The sequence below is a fragment of the Dendrobates tinctorius genome, unplaced genomic scaffold (assembly GCF_039654945.1).
Source record: "Dendrobates tinctorius isolate UK_male_01 unplaced genomic scaffold, ASM3965494v1 ptg000086l, whole genome shotgun sequence".
Taxonomy (NCBI): domain Eukaryota; kingdom Metazoa; phylum Chordata; class Amphibia; order Anura; family Dendrobatidae; genus Dendrobates; species Dendrobates tinctorius.
Genome location: NW_027361754.1, coordinates 31,713,964 through 31,732,184, shown reverse-complemented (window position 1 = coordinate 31,732,184; position 18,221 = coordinate 31,713,964). Strand labels below are relative to the sequence as shown.

The 18,221-nt window shown below is 47.3% G+C and overlaps 1 long non-coding RNA gene across 1 annotated transcript; it reads left to right on the top strand.

Moving 5' to 3' along the window:
• Window positions 1-9,132: 9,132 nt before the first annotated feature.
• Window positions 9,133-16,692, top strand: LOC141097828 (uncharacterized). Its single transcript, XR_012234051.1, has 2 exons — window positions 9,133-9,339; window positions 15,747-16,692. It is a non-coding gene; the product is annotated as an uncharacterized lncRNA (long non-coding RNA).
• Window positions 16,693-18,221: the final 1,529 nt, after the last annotated feature.

Below are 18,221 nucleotides of genomic sequence, written 5' to 3'. Positions count from 1 at the left end.
TAGTGAAGGAAGGTAGTGAGCCTGATTATCAGGCACCTGGGACTAATGAAGACGATTGGCTGAGTGGAGTCACTGACTGGATTTAAGGCAGCCTACGCCCTTTCTGCCCTGCGGGTGATTTCTCTGTGGACTCTTGGACACCAGTCTGATTCCTGCTCTCCTAAAGCTAAGTTTTCTGTTTTGCCTTTTTGCATCTAAGATTTGTTTTTGTTTTTCTTGCTTTTTGGATTCTGCCACTCCCTGCTGGAGAGTGCAGTGTTCCGTGAGCTCTGTCTTCTGAAAGTACCTGAGTGCTGATTTAGTTTTTGAAGCTTAGTTGCTTCAGGGCCATTTTTATATCAGCTTGTTGGCTTTTGTCTCTGATAGGGTTTTGGCAGATTGCAGACAGCAGCCTTCCTATCCGTTCCTATCTAGGTAGTTTTTGGGCCCCGTCTTTGCTCAGCCTGTCTTTCAGTCTGTGTAAGTGTTTTCATCTTGCTTCACCGTCATTATATGTGGGGGGCTGCCTATTGCTTTGGGGTCTGCTCTGGGGCAGTTAGATTTCCCCTTTCCTTCTTTAGGCCTATGTATCTCTCCGGCTGTGATCGAGGGGTCTAGGTCATCGTAGGAACCCCCCACGGCTACTGCTAGTTGTGTTGATAGGTTCAGGGGTCTGCAATCTGATAGTTGCCAACTTCTCTGGTTTTCAGGACTTAGCTAGCATTTCTGTTTTTGCCTCCTACGGTGACTCAATCATAACAGAATCACCCGCCCAAACCGCAGATCCTGGGGTACTCAATAGCAGGAAAGAATTGTGTTTTAAAAAAAAAAAAAAAAAAAAAAAAAAAAGGTGTGTGTATATTCTTTCCTCTATATCTCTGAGGCCGTAGGGGGAATTTTTTTTTCTCTCAATGGAGATAAAGCAAGTGTCTGATCGTGTGGAGCAGCTCGCTGCTGAAGTGCGAGGAATTTCCGCCTATCTTGCTCGTTCACATGCTGTTGAACCAAAGATCCCCACACCTGATGTATTTTTTGGGGATCGATCTAAATTTTTGAGTTTCAAAAATAATTGTAAATTATTTTTTGCTTTGAAGCCTAACTCGTCAGGTTAAAATTGTCATCTCTTTGCTGCGCGGCGATCCCCAGGATTGGGCGTTTTCTTTGGAACCAGATGACCCTATTCTGACTAATGTGAACGCATTTTTTCAAGCCTTGGGGTTGCTGTACGACGAACATAATGCTATTGATCAGGCTGAAAAGACCCTGTTAGCATTGAACCAGGGTCGAGAATCTGCAGAGTTGTACTGTCAAAAGTTCCGAAAGTGGGCGGTCCTTACTACCTGGAATGATAGTGCCTTGGCTGCTCTCTTTCGGAAGGGTTTGTCAGAAGCCGTAAAAGATACTATGGTGGGATTTCCTGTTCCCTCTGGTCTGGATGATTCTAAGTCTTTAGCCATTCAGGTTGATCGGCGTTTACGTGAACGCAGGATTACACGAGAGGTGTTGCCACCGGTTGAACAGACGCCTGAACCTATGCAATGTGATAGAGTTTTGTCTAAGGCGCAACGTCAGGAATTCAGAAGGCGTAATAAGCTATGTTTTTTCTGTGGAGATGCCTCACATGTTATTTCTGTTTGTCCTAAACGTGAGAAACGCTTTGCACACACGTTTTCTGTGGGTGGGGTTCAGCCTAAGTTTCTTTTGGCGATTACTCTGATCTGTTCCCTGTCCACATTTTCCGCCAAGGCTTTTGTGGATTCGGGAGCAGCGCTAAACCTAATGGACTTGGATTTTGCTAAACGTTGTGGATTTCCGTTGACACCTCTGCAGACGCCTATCCCTTTGAGGGGGATTGATGCTACCCCTCTGGCTAAAAATAAACCTCAGTTTTGGACCCAGTTGGTCATGCGGGTCTCCCCAGACCACCAAGAAAATTGCAGATTTTTGGTGTTGCATGGTCTGCATGATGCCGTTGTTCTGGGGTTTCCCTGGTTGCAGATTCATAATCCAGTTTTGGATTGGAAGTCTGTGTCTGTGGTGAGTTGGGGTTGCCGGTGTACCTTTAGTGAGGCTCCGGTTTTTTCCACCTCTCCTCAGTCGCATAAGGTTCCTGACTATTTGGCGGACTACTATGATGTATTTAGTGAGAATGAGTCTGCGTCCTTGCCTCCTCATAGGAGTTATGACTGTGCAATTGAACTAAACCCGGGGTGTAAATTTCCTAAGGGTCGGCTCTTCAATTTATCTGTACCCGAGCACGAGGCTATGCGGTCCTATATTAAGGAGGCGTTGGAGAAGGGTCATATTAGACCATCCTCTTCACCCTTAGGGGCCAGTTTTTTTTTTGTGGCCAAGAAGGATGGTTCTTTAAGGCCTTGTATTGATTATCGTGCCCTCAATAAAATTACTATTAAATATCAGTATCCGTTACCCCTGATTTCGGATCTATTCTCTAGAGTCAGAGGTGCTTGCTGGTTTACCAAGCTTGACCTCAGGGGGCGTATAATCTTATCCGCATTAAGCAGGGAGATGAATGGAAGATGGTGTTTAATACTCCGGAGGGACATTTTGAGTACCTGGTGATGCCTTTTGGGCTCACTAATGCCCCTTCTGTCTTCCAGTGCTTCATGAACGATATTTTCCGAGACTTTGTCGATAAATTTTTGATTATCTATCTGGATGATATTTTGATCTTCTCCAAGGATTGGGATTCTCATGTGGAACATATTCGGACTGTGTTCCGGATCTTGAGAGAGAATTCTCTGTATGTCAAAGGATCAAAATGCCTTTTTGGAGTACAGAGAATTTCTTTTTTGGGATTTATTTTGTCTCCGTCAACTATTGAAATGGACCCGGCCAAGGTACAGGCCATTTATGATTGGGTTCAGCCCACTTCTTTGAAGGCCCTCCAGAAGTTTTTGGGTTTTGCTAATTTTTATCGGAAATTTATAGCAAAATTTTCTAGTATTGCCAAACCATTGACTGACCTGACCAGGAAGGGTGCGGATGTGTTGAATTGGTCTCCGGAGGCGGTTGCTTCCTTTCAGGAGCTGAAGCGTAGATTTACCTCCTCCCCGGTTCTGCAGCAACCTGATGTCTCACTCCCGTTCCAGGTAGAGGTGGATGCTTCTGAGATTGGTGCAGGAGCGGTGTTGTCCCAAAAGGATCCGGTAACATCTAAAATGAATACCTGTGCTTTCTTTTCCCGTAAGTTCTCTTCATCTGAACGTAACTATGATGTGGGGAATCGGGAACTGTTGGCCATGAAATGGGCATTTGAGGAGTGGAGACATTGGTTGGAGGGAGCCAAACATCAAGTTGTGGTCCTCACTGACCACAAAAATTTGATTTACCTAGAGTCGGCTAAACGCTTGAACCCTAGACAGGCTAGGTGGGCCTTGTTTTTTACACGTTTTGATTTTGTGGTCTCTTTCCTTCCTGGAACTAAGAATGTCAAGGCAGACGCCCTCTCTAGGAGTTTCTTTGCTGATTCTCCTGTGGTGACCAAGCCTGCCACCATCTTAGGTGAAGGGGTAGTTCTTTCTGCCATCTCGCCCGATTTGAGACTTGCTCTCCAAGAGTTCCAGGAGGACAAACCTGAGCGTTGCCCCAGTGGAAAGTTGTATGTTCCTGACCAGTGGAAGAAGAGAGTGATGTCTGAAGTTCATTGCTCTGCATTGGCTGGTCATCCAGGTATTTTTGGTACTAGAGATCTGGTGAGTCGCTCTTTTTGGTGGCCCACCTTGTCTTATGATGTCAGGAATTTTGTGCAGTCCTGTGGGACTTGCTCCCAGTCTAAATCTTGTTCTCGCTCTAGTGGGTTGTTGATGCCTTTGCCGGTCCCCAGGAGGCCATGGACCCATATTTCAATGGATTTCATCTCTGATATGCCGGTCTCTCAAAGAATGACTGTTATTTGGGTGATTTGTGATAGGCTCTCTAAGATGGTTCATCTTGTACCACTCCCTAAGTTGCCATCTTCCTCTGAGTTGGTGCCTCTGTTTTTGCAACAGGTGGTTCGCTTGCACGGGATTCCTGAGAACATTGTATCTGACAGAGGAGTTCAATTTGTGTCTAAATTTTGGAGGACGTTCTGTTCCAAGTTGGGAATTCAGTTGTCCTTCTCCTCTGCTTTTCACCCTCAGACCAATGGGCAGACAGAGAGAACAAACCAGACCTTGGAGTCGTATTTGAGATGTTTTATTTCCGCTGATCAGGATGATTGGGTTTCATTTTTGCCCTTGGCCGAATTTGCTTTAAATAATAGAGCTAGTTCTGCCACTTTGATGTCACTTTTTTTTTGTAACTTTGGTTTTCACCCTCGATTTTCTTCAGGGCAGGTGGAGCCTTCTGCCTGCCCAGGTGTTGACACTGTGGTGGAGAGAATGCACCAGATCTGGGACCAAGTGGTGGATAAGTTATCTCTCTCCCAGGAAAAGGCCCAGCGGTTTTCCAATCGACATAGGACCATTGGTCCCCAGTTTAAGATTGGTGATATGGTGTGGTTATCATCAAAAAATATTGCTATGAAGGTGGCTTCTCCTAAGTTTAAGCCTAGATTTATTGGACCTTACAAGATTTTGGAGATTATTAATCCGGTCTCTTTTCGTTTGGCTCTTCCTGTCACATTTAAGATCCATAATGTGTTCCATAAGTCCTTGTTGAAGAGGTTTGTTTAGCCAGTTGTGCCTGAGGTGGCACCTCCGGACCCTGTATTGGTTGAAGGTAACTTGGAATATGAGGTAGAGAAAATTCTGGATTCCCGTCTGGCTAGACGGAGACTCCAGTATTTGGTTAAGTGGAAGGGTTATGGTCAGGAGGATAATTCCTGGGTCTCTGCCTCTGATATTCATGCCAAAAGATTGGTGCGTGCCTTTCATCGGGCTCACCCTGATCACCCTGGTAGCGTTGTTGAGGGTTCGATGACCCCTCCTCAAGGGGGGGGTACTGTTGTGAGTTCATTTTCCCCTCCGTCACTGAGGCCTGGTGAACTCCCTATTCTAGTGAAGGAAGGTAGTGAGCCTGATTATCAGGCACCTGGGACTAATGAAGACGATTGGCTGAGTGGAGTCACTGACTGGATTTAAGGCAGCCTACGCCCTTTCTGCCCTGCGGGTGATTTCTCTGTGGACTCTTGGACACCAGTCTGATTCCTGCTCTCCTAAAGCTAAGTTTTCTGCTTTGCCTTTTTGCATCTAAGATTTGTTTTTGTTTTTCTTGCTTTTTGGATTCTGCCACTCCCTGCTGGAGTGTGCAGTGTTCCGTGAGCTCTGTCTTCTGAAAGTACCTGAGTGCTGATTTAGTTTTTGAAGCTTAGTTGCTTCAGGGCCATTTTTATATCAGCTTGTTGGCTTTTGTCTCTGATAGGGTTTTGGCAGATTGCAGACAGCAGCCTTCCTATCCGTTCCTTTCTAGGTAGTTTTTGGGCCCCCCCTTTGCTCAGCCTGTCTTTCAGTCTGTGTAAGTGTTTTCATCTTGCTTCACCGTCATTACATGTGGGGGGCTGCCTATTGCTTTGGGGTCTGCTCTGGGGCAGTTAGATTTCCCCTTTCCTTTTTTAGGCCTATGTATCTCTCCGGCTGTGATCGAGGGGTCTAGGTCATCGTAGGAACCCCCCACGGCTACTGCTAGTTGTGTTGATAGGTTCAGGGGTCTGCAATCTGATAGTTGCCAACTTCTCTGGTTTTCAGGACTTAGCTAGCATTTCTGTTTTTGCCTCCTACGGTGATTCAATCATAACACTCCTCATAGTTCTCCATATAGTATAATGCACCGCCATATTCATCCATGTAGAACAATTCACTTCCCATAGTATAATGCACCCCATAGTTCTTCATATAATGCATTCCCCATAGTCCTCAATACAGTATAATGCAGTCCACATATAGTATAATGCAGCCACCTCATAGAGCATAATTCAGCCACCCCACAGAGTATAATGCAGCCACCCCACAGAGTATAATGCTGCCCCGCCATACAATAAAATGGAACCCCCATAGAATATAATGCAGCCTTTCTCTTATAGTATAATGCAGCTACTCCTTAGAGAATAATGCAGCCACTCCAAGAATATAATGTAACTCCCCATAGAATATAATGCAGCCCCTCCATAGAATACATGGCAACCCCCTCATAGAGTATAATGCAGCCCCTTATATAGTATAATGTAGCCCCCCCATAGAATACAATGTAGCCCTCCTCATATAGTATAATGCAGCCCCCATAGAATATAATGTAGCCCCCTCATAGTATAATGAAGCCCCCATACAATATAATCTAGCCCCCTAGAATATAATGCAGCCCCCCAATAGTATACAATGTAGCCTCCTCATATAGTATAATGTAGCCCCCTCAGCGTATGATGCAATTACTCCCCATAGAATATAATATAATACAGCCCCCCATAGAATAAAATGTAGCCCCCATATTATATAACACAGCCTCCCCCATAGAATATAATGTAAAATGTACCCCCCATGGTATATAACAAATCTGCATAGTATATAGCCCAGCACCACATGGTATATAGCACAGCCTCACAAGGTATATGGCACAAACCCACATGGTATATAGCACAGCCCACCATGGTATATAACACTGTACCATGGTATACAGCCCAGCATGGTATACAGCCCACCATAGTATACAACCCAGCATGGTATACAGCCAAGCCCAGCATGGTATACAGCCCAGCATGGTATACAGCCCAGCCCAACATGGTATACAGCCCACCATGGTATACAGCCCACCATGGTATACAGCCAAGCCAGTTTACAGCCCAGCATGGTATACAGCCCACCATGGTATACAGCGCAGCCCAACATGGTATACAGCCCAGCATGGCATACAGCCCACCATGGTATACAGCCCAGCATGGTATACAGCCCACCATGGTATACAGCACAGCATTGTATGGTATACAGCCAAGCATGGAATACAGCCCATCATGGTATACAGTCCACCATGGAATACAGCCCAGCATGGTATACAGCCCACCATAGTATAAAGCCCAGCATGGTATACAGTCCAGCCCAGCATGGTATGCAGCCCACCATGGTATACAGCCCAGCAAGGTATACAGCCCACCTCTGAGAATGGCCCCACAGTCCAGTACTCACACTGATTAAAAAAACAAATGCACTCCTCACCTTCTCCTTGTGCCCGCGCTGCTCCCGGCTCCTGTCTCCTGCTCTGCCTGGTACACAGTGAGAGCGTGATGATATGACGTCATCGCGCACCCATAGTGTCAGAGGCAGAGCGAGGAATGATGGGAGAGGGATCGGCAGCTGATGCTCTCTCCTCCATCACTGCTGTGAACTGTACTGGCGTCTATGACGCCGGTATAGTTCAATGCGGCGGGGGGAGTCGGCACTGGGGGCAGGCGGGCCCCTCTGCCTCACAGGGGCCCCATAGTGGCTGCATGATGTGTCGCTAGCTGGGGGCCCCTGAGGGAGCGAGGGCCCTAGGCAGCTGCCTGATCTGCCTGCCCCTAACGCCGGCCCTGTATGTGGTATAAGATAGCGCTCACTATATGTGTTTGGGGGACACTCGCTTGGCAACGGGAACGTTTTTCTCACTGAAACAGTCTATTCGGTTTCTTTACTCAGCATAAACTGCATAACGTAAAGTCCATTTCATTACATCAACGAAACATAACAGGACACCAGTCTGTTCACGTAGCAGATACACCTCTCTGCCTTCCTGCAACCTACTTTGCCTGAGGTTACCTCCTAGGAGCTCCGCTCCACACACTGACTCCTTGTCAGTCCTGGCTTCCAGGGAAGCTGCCTTACTAGGCTCACTGTCCCATATGATGACTTGGTCACAGTCACACCCAACAGTTCCAGACCCTTAGAAGATCGGTAGCTTTCCCAACACAGTTAGCTGTCACAGGCTCTACAGGTACATGGTCTCACCACTGTGCTTTTCATGAATCCAGTCCTCTTGCAGGACCTTCCAACACAGAGACCCTGCAGGTACATGGCCTCACTATGTGCTATTCAGGAACTCTGTCCTCTTGCAGGACCTTCCAACACAGAGACCATGTGATCATATCACAGTCTCATTATAACGTATGAGACTACCCCTTGATGGGAGGTAGGTGATTGGCCAGTCCCGCCCAGCTCTCCGGCCAACCCTGTAAGCCCAGCCCCTTATAACCTAACAAAGCTCATGGAACTACAGGTCCCAGAGCAACATTTCAGGCTTACAGCACAGAGGATCTCCTCCTCTGTGACACATACAGTGTTAGGAACGGCGGAACGCACTAAATAAAAATAAATAATAAAGTGCTTTCGCCGCTCGGGGTCCACTGTGCAGTAGGTGTAACAACCGCTGCTAAGTGATGACAGAGGAGTAATATAGTGGTATGATGCACATGGGTTCAACTTCACCCGGAGTGTACAGAGGTGCCGCAACAAAAACATAAAAAACACTGAACTTGTTAGTGACACAGGCTTCAGGTAGCATACAAAACGCTGAACCTGTTAGTGACACAGGCTTCAGGTAAATGCACATACAGTATCTGGTCACAGGGGCAGGACCCAAGACAGAGGAGCTGTGTCCCTCTAGACCTACCATGTGTGCGGCGTCGCTGCTGCAAACGCCAAGAAGGGCTGCAACTGCAGTGCGGCGTAGGTCACTGCCGCTTGACGACAAAGCCAGATAGCAAGCGCGATGTCGGACGCTAGCGTAGCGGTGCGGTGTTATGGAAAAATATATGTATATGTATTTTAATCTAGATCTCACTTGCCTGCTATAGGCTATATACCGCTATATACTCATATACACTCTAAATTATATATTTCTATATGCGTACTTAGAGATATATTAACAGCTGTCCTGAACTTTGTAATCAGTTGCGAAAGATGAACTAACCCCATGAAGCCAGAGCAATGTCTTGAGATATTTGTCCCAGACATACAGAAGAGGAAGTTAGGCCAGATGGTCCAAGCCGATATTGGAGTCTTGACAAGGGGCAGTATATCATCTTATGCTTAAGTCACCTTAGGTCAGACACCCATATATGTTCATGTATTTAAACTGACCAATTAGATAAGAAGTTCAGCCTTTATGTTAATGAGTAACCACTCCTTTGTACAAACTGATAAAAAACCATGTATATTTCAATAAACCAACAGAGTTTTGCTGGAAGGTATTGCTGCTAACTGGGTGTGGCGTCTTTCCTTCCTTGAGCGCTCAATAAGACTCTGTCTAATTAGGAGTCAAAAAATCCACAACAAGTGGTGCCCAACAGCTGTGGACGAAAACGCACGGGGATTCTGCTGACCGGAGAGGACAGAGATGCTGGCCAAGGCCTTGGCTCATGAGAACGGAGATTTGCGCAACTCCATAAGTAAGGTAAGAAAATCTAGTTATCTTACCTGAATGTTCCCTGTGCCCAGTCCGGGTCAGCAACTCTAGCCGGTCAGTGTGGTCACCAAACTCAGGTAGTGTAAAAAAGTCCACCTTTATCCAAACCCTGGGATAAGCTAAGTGTCTGCTGTGGTCCTGAGTGTCTAAGATCCCGGTGAGAGAGCTGGTGGAAACATGGTGACTGATTGTGCTTGTGGCTGCTGAGAAACCGATAGCAAGACACTGAATCTCTCTGACTAAGTTAAATCACGTCCCCGCACCACGTGGAGGTTTTGACTTAGACGGGATATCACAGGTGAATTCCTCTGAAAGAGCTGTCACGGTCCCCGCACACATACACGGAGGTGTCAGCTTCAAGGAGCTATCACAGGTGAATCCCTCGGCTGCCACAGTCCCCGCACACACGCAGATGCAGGCAGACTGGAGAGATATCACAGACTGATCACTGGAGAGATTACCAATGTTTTGATTTGTTTTCCTTTTAAAAAATCTTTCACTCCCTGATCATTTTTCTCTTTTTCTTTTGTTTTTTTTTTTCCATTTTTAAGTTTTGTTATGAGTCTTTTTGGTTTTCACCACTCATAGAGATTTTTTTTCCTTTTCTTTTATTTTGTTAGAAAGAGAAAGAAAAATCATTTTTTCCTTTTTTATCTCTTTTTAGTTTTCTTCCACTTTTTGTGACATTTTATCAGTTTTTTAGGTTTTAGTTTTCACTTCTTTCTTTCAGTTTTTTTGTTAAAAAGAGAATTTTTACCTGTGTTGGGTTATTCCTGTGTTCTCTTGTCAATTTTGATTTTCCTTCTTTGTTTCCACTACTTTTGGAGTTTTTTTCACTAAATATTCTTGTTTTGTTTTTCCTTCCCTTTTAAGCAAGTTAAAAGGGGTTGCAAAGTTTTTAAAGTTGTAATCACTTTTCTCCAGTCTTTAAAACAGACACAGTAGGTGTTATTCAGAAAGTTAAGTACGTGGTTTTTTGCAAGAACAGTTTTTCTTTAAACTGTAGCATGGCATAATGTATTGAAAAGAAAAGGGAAGTAGCTAGTAATTGCCGTCTGCATTTCTTAAAGTGACAGAGGATTTTACAGCGTAGAAGGTACTAACAGATAGTGTGAACAGGAAAGGAGTTTTTTTGTGTAGAAAAAGTGTTTTCAGCGGCATTCTAATCTGTGCCGTCTGAGAGGGACCACAGGTCTTAGAATGTCTTCTGTGATGACAGAAAAGGGGAAGCAGTCCGCTCCCCCCACCATTTTCTCTCTCTCCCCTCCTCCCATCCCTCTCACATCTCTCCTCCCTCTATCTCCGCTATTCTCACTCCCACCTCCCCTCTCTCATCTATTTCTCCTCCTATACCTCATCCTCCATCTCTCTCTCTCCCTCCTCTATCTTCTTCATCTCCACCTATCTCTCCCCTTTCTCTCTCTCTCTCATCTCAACTCCCTCTCCACCTTTCTCACCAACGCCCATCTCTGATTCTCTCTCCTCCCCCTCATCTTCACTCTCCCCGTCTTTTGTCTCCTCCCCACTCTCCTCCACTATCTCGCACTTCTTCTCCTGTTCCCAATCTCTCCTCCATCCTTCCCTGCTTCTCTCGCTCTTCTCCCCCCCACCTCTCCGTTCATCAGCTGGCCCAGTGCCAGATCCAGATAATGGGGTGTCCCCATTTCCACAGGGCACCCTCTCTAAAGAGACAGCTATGACACCGGGAGAGGAAAGTGAATCACTCCCCACACATAACAACACAGCTGCCCTCCCGATACAACAGCTAGCAGAAGGGAGGTGTGTGCCATCAGAGACTGCACCTTCTAAGTCTGACATGGAGCTGCAGTCTCAGAGGGGGGGAGTACTACCCACACACAATGGCACAGTTTCTCCTCTGATGAACATGAAGAGGAGATTATGCTGCATAGTACTAGGGGAAACTCACAGACACCAAGAAGACAGGGGCAGATAGAGCCAGAACTCTTACACTATGTGCCCTTCACCCCTAGTCAGGTGCTCAGCATTCTAAAAAATCTGCCAGACCCAGATATGGACCCCATGCCATTTTACCGAAGAATGCAGCAGAGCCAGCAGACATATGCTGCAACCTGGAGTGATCTCTGGTCCATAATGGAGATAAAAGCAGGTGAAACACTCTGGCCAATCATGAAGGAACACTTCAAGCTTCCACCAGAATTAGATGTGCATTCCTGGGAATCAGGATCAAAGCTAATTGAACAGCTCAGAGAGTGGGCAAAAGCCAGACAAGCACTCAGCCTGCATAACATGAGCCAAGCCATGGAAGAGTCTGTAGATGAGTTTCATGGCAGAGTGAGGCAAGTATTACAAATTTTAGGCTTCACTATTCATGATCAGATACACGGACAAATGTTGGCACAGGCCTTTGTGCATGGACTAAGAGAGCCAATCAAGAAACTAATGATAGTGGCCAGGCCTGAGTACAGGACAATAGCAGTAGATGTCCTGCTCGCAGTAGCCAGAAGAATTGAGTCCCTCCCAGGAGTGCGGAGGACAGGCCCTCCTGTGGTGGCCACTGACATGGAGGAGCAACTATCACACAGAGATAGGAGAGCTGGCAGGTGTCTCAACTGTGGCAACTTTGGCCATTTCCGGAACCAGTGCACAGCACCCCGGCAACCCAGGTCATCCCGCAGAGGAATAGGCCAAGAAAGAAACACAGAAGACAATGAAGAACCCTGTCCATAGGACAGAGGCAAACCAGGTCCACCAGACGCCACGCCCCTGACATGTGAAACCCCGTCAGTGGACCCAATACCTCAAATCACTGGGGCTGTCATATCTTTCCTTGTGGACACTGGTGCAGTCAGAAGTGAATAATCTTCAACCCCACAAGTCTATCAGAGCACTGTGTGTCTTATATGGGGACTGCAGGTCAAGACAGATGTTCCCCAGCTCGCAAGCCCCTGAGCATGTGGACACAGCCAGGATACTCCATCCTGTTCCAGTTTACGGTGGAGACCTGCCCACCCCACCTGATGAGCGCAGACCTACTGCAGGAACTGAAGGTGACCAAAGTGTCCCATGAAAATGTGACTTTAACCTCTTCTCCACCCCAGGCCCAAGAAGAATCAATCACGCCCATGCTGGTGGCCCTACAAGAGCCTCGCTAGAACAACCGGTGCAAGCCTACCCAAGGAGGTGCTGGACATAGCACCCGGAAGCCTATGGCCCAAGGGAGACTTCAAGTTGTGCCAGTGCAGGTGTCACCCAAGTCTGGAACCCCGGACGCTCAGAAGGCCCAGCATCCGCTGCTCATCACCCAGAGCCAAACTGCCTCTGACCAACTGGAGGTCTAAGTGGAACTGCTGTTCAAGAAATGGCCTAAGAACTTTGGCATGGGCCAGGAAAACTCTCAACCCAGAGGGACCATACCCGCTTCGTGAAATGGCTGCACTGCTTCCGGCTCCAGCACCAGAGGATCATCTTGGACAAGATTCTGAAGGTGCTCCCTGAAGTTAATCCAGGCCCTGGACCAGAAGACAGCCACTCAGCTCCTGAAATTGGTTAACAAGATGCTGACCTGAGATCAAGCTGGGTGAAAGGAACTGCTGTTGGCTGGTAAAGAAGACGCCCCAGCAAAAAGACCCCCTGTGAGAGCAAGAAAGCTCAGCCGGAAGTCATCTCCAATGAAGAGGACCCCAGAAAACGGCATGTTCCAGAAGTTGGGAGTCACTCATGGCACTGTGAAGAGCAAGACCAGATTGAGCCGCCTCACCCATGGGAATCATCATGCATTTCTAGCTTTTCTCGATCAAGAGGAAGACTGTGAAAGGAGAACCAGACTGGATTGAATGGTGCATAAACTTAAGGGCTGTGAGCGAAGCAACTGTGTTTGAAACCCCAAGTTGTGCCAGATCTGCACACTCTGCTGACAAACCTGCCAGCCACAGCAACGGTGCTCACGGCAATGGATATGCACGAAGCTCACCTCAATGTTCCCCCTCACCTGGATTACCAGTTCTTGAAAATGCACAAGGGGGGTGAGGAACAAATGGACAGTGATGCCCAAGAGGGCCAGGAACAGCCTTTCACAGCTCGCCAGAGCATTGTCCTCCATCCCCGTCAACTGGATTGCGGAGCATGCAGAAGTCATCGACATCGCTACCTGCACAGCGCTTTCCATGTCTCCTCTACTCTGCCTGGCAGAGCAGCAACGTAAGTTCTGCAAAAACAGTGGTGTCAAAAGCAAGTTCCTGAAGACATCGTATCCCTCACTAGATGAAACACTTGACAGATGACCGTAGGACCGCAGAGGAGAAGATGGCTCCCTCAACAACTCCGAAGATGCAGGCCTCCCTGGTGGTCTAGTCTCGTACTGCAGAACTTGGATCCATGGTGCTCCAGGCTTAATACAGCCTTCGTCTCGTGCAGGAAACTGAAAGACTTCATGGTCTCTGTGCCAGCTCTAGGCCTCACTGACTACGAGAAGCCATCCCGTCTTGGCCGAACGGAAAAGGAAGGACAAAGATGGAGAAGGTCATGCTACTGGCCAGTCCTAAAACAGACCCCGCCGAGGAAAACCAGAGGCCTCTAGACTACCTCTCAGCCGGCCTGGATCCAGTTGCAAGGGGGGCCCTCCTGCATGAAAACAATATCTGCAGCACACGCCCTCCTGACAAGGCTGCTCTCCACCACTCTTCAGTGCTCTCAGCCGTTACCTGTCTCTACTCCCACTCCCAAGGGGGATGCGGATACGGACCCTCAGATGAAAAATCTGCAAGATACCGTAGATGGCTCCAGTTTTGCAAATGATGAAGGAAGATTCCACACGGGATGTGCAGTGACCAGCAATCAAGACATCCTATGGTCCAGAAGTTTGTCAGCCAAAGAGCCCAAGAAGCGGAACTGATAGAGCTGACGAAAGGCCTGCCAGATTGCGAAGAACAAAACTTCCAGGTACTCGCATGGCAAAGCACATAATTTCGGACCCATCTGGGCTGCAAGAGACTAAATCACAGCAAGCGGGTCAACCATGAAGCACCATGGAGCCATAAGAGACCTGCTGGACACTCTCCAACTACTAAAAGTGGTGGCAGTGTTGAAGGTCAAGGCACACGGAAAATTGAACACAGTAGAGACACGGGGCATCAACATGGCAGATGTGGCAGCCAAAGAAGCAGCCAGAAGAAGACAATATGGAAAATGGGAGAGGTAGTAGAGCCGGACGGCTACTACATGACGACTGAAGACGAGAAAACCTGGCATACAGAAGTCAATGGGAAAACCGGTGAAGACGCCATCTCTGAATAGGACAGAAGTGCTGCCTCCCCCTCCACCAGCCAACGAGCTGAATCACTTCCAGGATGAAGACTCTGATGTGGATATGAATTCTGAGGCAGAAGAATGGTGCCCACCTTTACCAGAAAGGACGTATTTGATGGAGAACATTTCAGAAGATCGTCCTCCACCACCCCCTCGTGGGGAAGCTTCTTCTCCAGCACAGTCCTACGGTCAGCAGTCCACGGCAACACTTACCCCGTCCCCCCGAGACGAGCTGCATGAGTCCGAAGGTATTCCAAGGCTGCAACAGTTTGACCTTCCCCCTCATCCCCAGAGAATACCGGCTGGATCTGTACCAATGCAAAGAGTCCCAAGTCCTCCTCTGACACAGTCTAACCCGAGTCTTCATACAGAGGGAGGCACGGACATAGACGAAACCTCAGCTAAAATCCCACAATCAGCTCAGAGAATGTCAATTACCACAACCCAGTCAACTAAACCTGACAAAATGACTTCCTGAAACCTGTACAAGAAGTAGCAGGATCAGACTCGGAAGGAGGAGAAGGAAAGCTGGATTCTGTAGGGCAAAAGCACTGGGCTCCAAGAAACCTGTCTATCTCAAAACGTCTACCTCAATACAGACCCAGTCTACCTCAAAGTGTGTACCCTACAGTGGTTCAATGGGCACATGGCCCCCGCACAGAATTGAAGACACAAATGAATGACCTGATTAGGCTGGAGTCCCACCTTAACAGCCAAATTCCTAGCAGCTGCCTGGCCTGCGACAAATTCAACATCGGACAAGCGGGAAAAGTTCCCCACGCCATCCGGCCTGAAGACTTCCCTTTAAGGAACCGGTTGGCGAAGACTACTGCAAAGAAGCTACTCTCAAAAAATAGTGAGCAGATATGGGGGTTCCAGAAGCAATAGCAAGTGATCAGGGACCCACATACACAGCAAACCTGACACAAGAGATCTGATCAGCAGTATGGTCAGACTTAGGCCTACGCACACTACCCACCATCCCGCATCATAGACTAGGTGGGACACTTAAGAGCAGCATGCTAAAAAATTCTGCCAAAAAACAGACAAACCCTGGCATTAGACACTCCCAATCTTGCTCATTCTTGAGTTTTCTCCTTCATTGCCAGGTCCAGATTCGGTGCTTGGTATGCACGCCCTGAAGTCAGGAGACTGCTGAGTATTGGTGGAAAAAGTCCGTAAAGAGAAACACTCAATCCCAGATCCGATGGCCCTTCTCCAAGTGCTGACGCCACCAACCTGGAGGGAAAACCCCCACCTGGATCCACGCACCGCATTGCGGGAAAAGGCCTTCATACCAGAAGATACACCTGAGCTGGAATGATGCTGTGGATGACGTACCTGACTGAATAAATTACCTACCTGATAGACAATACACATGCACTGACTGCATAGACTGCTAACTAAGAGACTTTGATTACATCACACCAAACCCCCGTTAGGGACAGATCTCCTGACCGCCCATTTGCGAAAATCTGTACAGAGGAGAATGTATGCACTAGGCAAATGGCAGTCCACTGGCAGCATAAAAGAGTTGCAGCGCTTTGGACCAGGAGCAGGATTTTAGGGCAAGTGATATCTAAGGGGGGATTGTTATGGAAAAATATATGTATATGTATTTTAATCTAGCTCTCATTTGCCTGCTATAGGCTATATACTGCTATATACTCATATACACTCTAAAGTATATATTTCTATATGCGCTCTTATAGATATATTAACAGCTGTCCTGACCTTTGTAATCAGTTTCTAAAGATGACCTAACCCCATGAAGCCAGAGCATTGTCGTGTGACATTTGTCCCAGACATACAGAAGTGGAAGTTAGGCCAGATGGTCCAAGCCGATATTGGAGTCTTGACAAGGGGCAGTATATCATCTGATGCTTAAGTCACCTTAGGTCAGACACCCATATATGTTCATGTATTTAAACTGACCAATTAGATAAGAAGTTCAGCCTTTATGTTAATGAGTAACCACTCCTTTGGGCGATCTGATAAAAAACCATGGATATTTCAATAAACCAACAGAGTTTTGTTGGAAGGTATTGCTGCTAACCAGGTGTGGCGTCTTTTCTTCCTTGAGCGCTCAATAAGACTCTGTCTAATTAGGACAGGCCACAGCACGCACAAGGGTATATCTACCCAATCAGTCAAAAAATCCACAACAGCGGTGTGCACAGTGGCTTAAGGCTTGCCACTGACTGGCGCTGACTGCTAAACGAATTCCCTATCACCATGCTTAATATCCTTAATATCAGAGAGAAGGGGTTTCAAATGAGTCAGTCACCAGAATCATACATCAGTCACCATTCACACATAGCAGTATAGTCTATACTAGCGCATGGCGGAACGGCCATGCGCACTTTTTATACCGTGCGGGACCTTCCAGATCTCTGAGATGGACCAATGAGATCTAGAACAGGACCTGGACACATGACTCCCGATCTCCAATGGGAGATCGTCTCGTGAGCATGCTCAGTAGGAGCACAGAGGGACTTAGTCTCTGGAGCGGTCTGCTGCAAAGTAATCTCCTCTGCAGTAGAAAGACCGCAGGAGACCGCAGAATGTGAGGCTCTGGATTCCTGCAGAGCAGACGAAGAAACCTGATGCCTAACATTCAGGCTATTCACTACAACGCCGGTCGCTGTCTCACATAAACCCCCCTCTGTTCAAACTTGTGGGGTTGAACATTTGTCATAAACCAGGGGCCCCGAGACAGGTCACGCATGTCACCTTGCAGTACCAGTCGAGAGGATCTTCTCAGTCGGTTTTGAGCATCATTTCATGAAACACAGTCCATCACTGTCACTGAATTCCTGTCTGTGAACAATGCATTATCAGACTTTGTCACCTCACATTTCAGAGTCAACAATTTGTTAGGCCTCCCCCGCCTCCAGCGGTCCGTATGTAGGCCTTGAGCTTCAGCCCTTGAGACACAGTCTGTCTGTGTCACCAGACCCTTTTTAGTCTCCACATTTCTCAAGTATGCCCCTTCATCTGATCCTTTCTCTTCATGACCGCCTCCAACAGTTGGAGCGGTCGTGAGACTCACAGTCGAGCCTACTGTCTGGTCTGAGTCTGACCCATCTAGTGTGTTACAGGGACTACTGTCCAGGTCCCTCAGCTTTGTACTGAGAGCAGAACTGCCATTTTCAGATTCTCGGTATCCTTATCTTGCTGAACAACTAAGGCCTCTTCTTGCTAGATATCTTTGGATGTCAGCAATTCCATTATTTGGAGGGCCCCTTTTGTTCCCTTTACCTTGGGTTGAAGGTGGCCGCCATCTTCCACCGACTTATCAAAGCAGTCTTGCAAGGCGCAGTCTTTCAAGCCTTAACTGCTCTATCTTCTTTAGATACTGTATGCCATACGATACTCCAACAGAGTCCGTATATCTCCGAGACTCTCCATCGTACCCAGTGCAAAAAATGGAACCATACCTTTCTCTTGTGGTATCTGGTCTTCTTGGTCACCTGGAATTCTTATTGTCACCACTCCAGACTTATCCACCATCTCTTGCATGGCTCGACCATTTCTTCCAATGACTTTTACCACCATAGGAATAGGCACCTGTATCACATCTT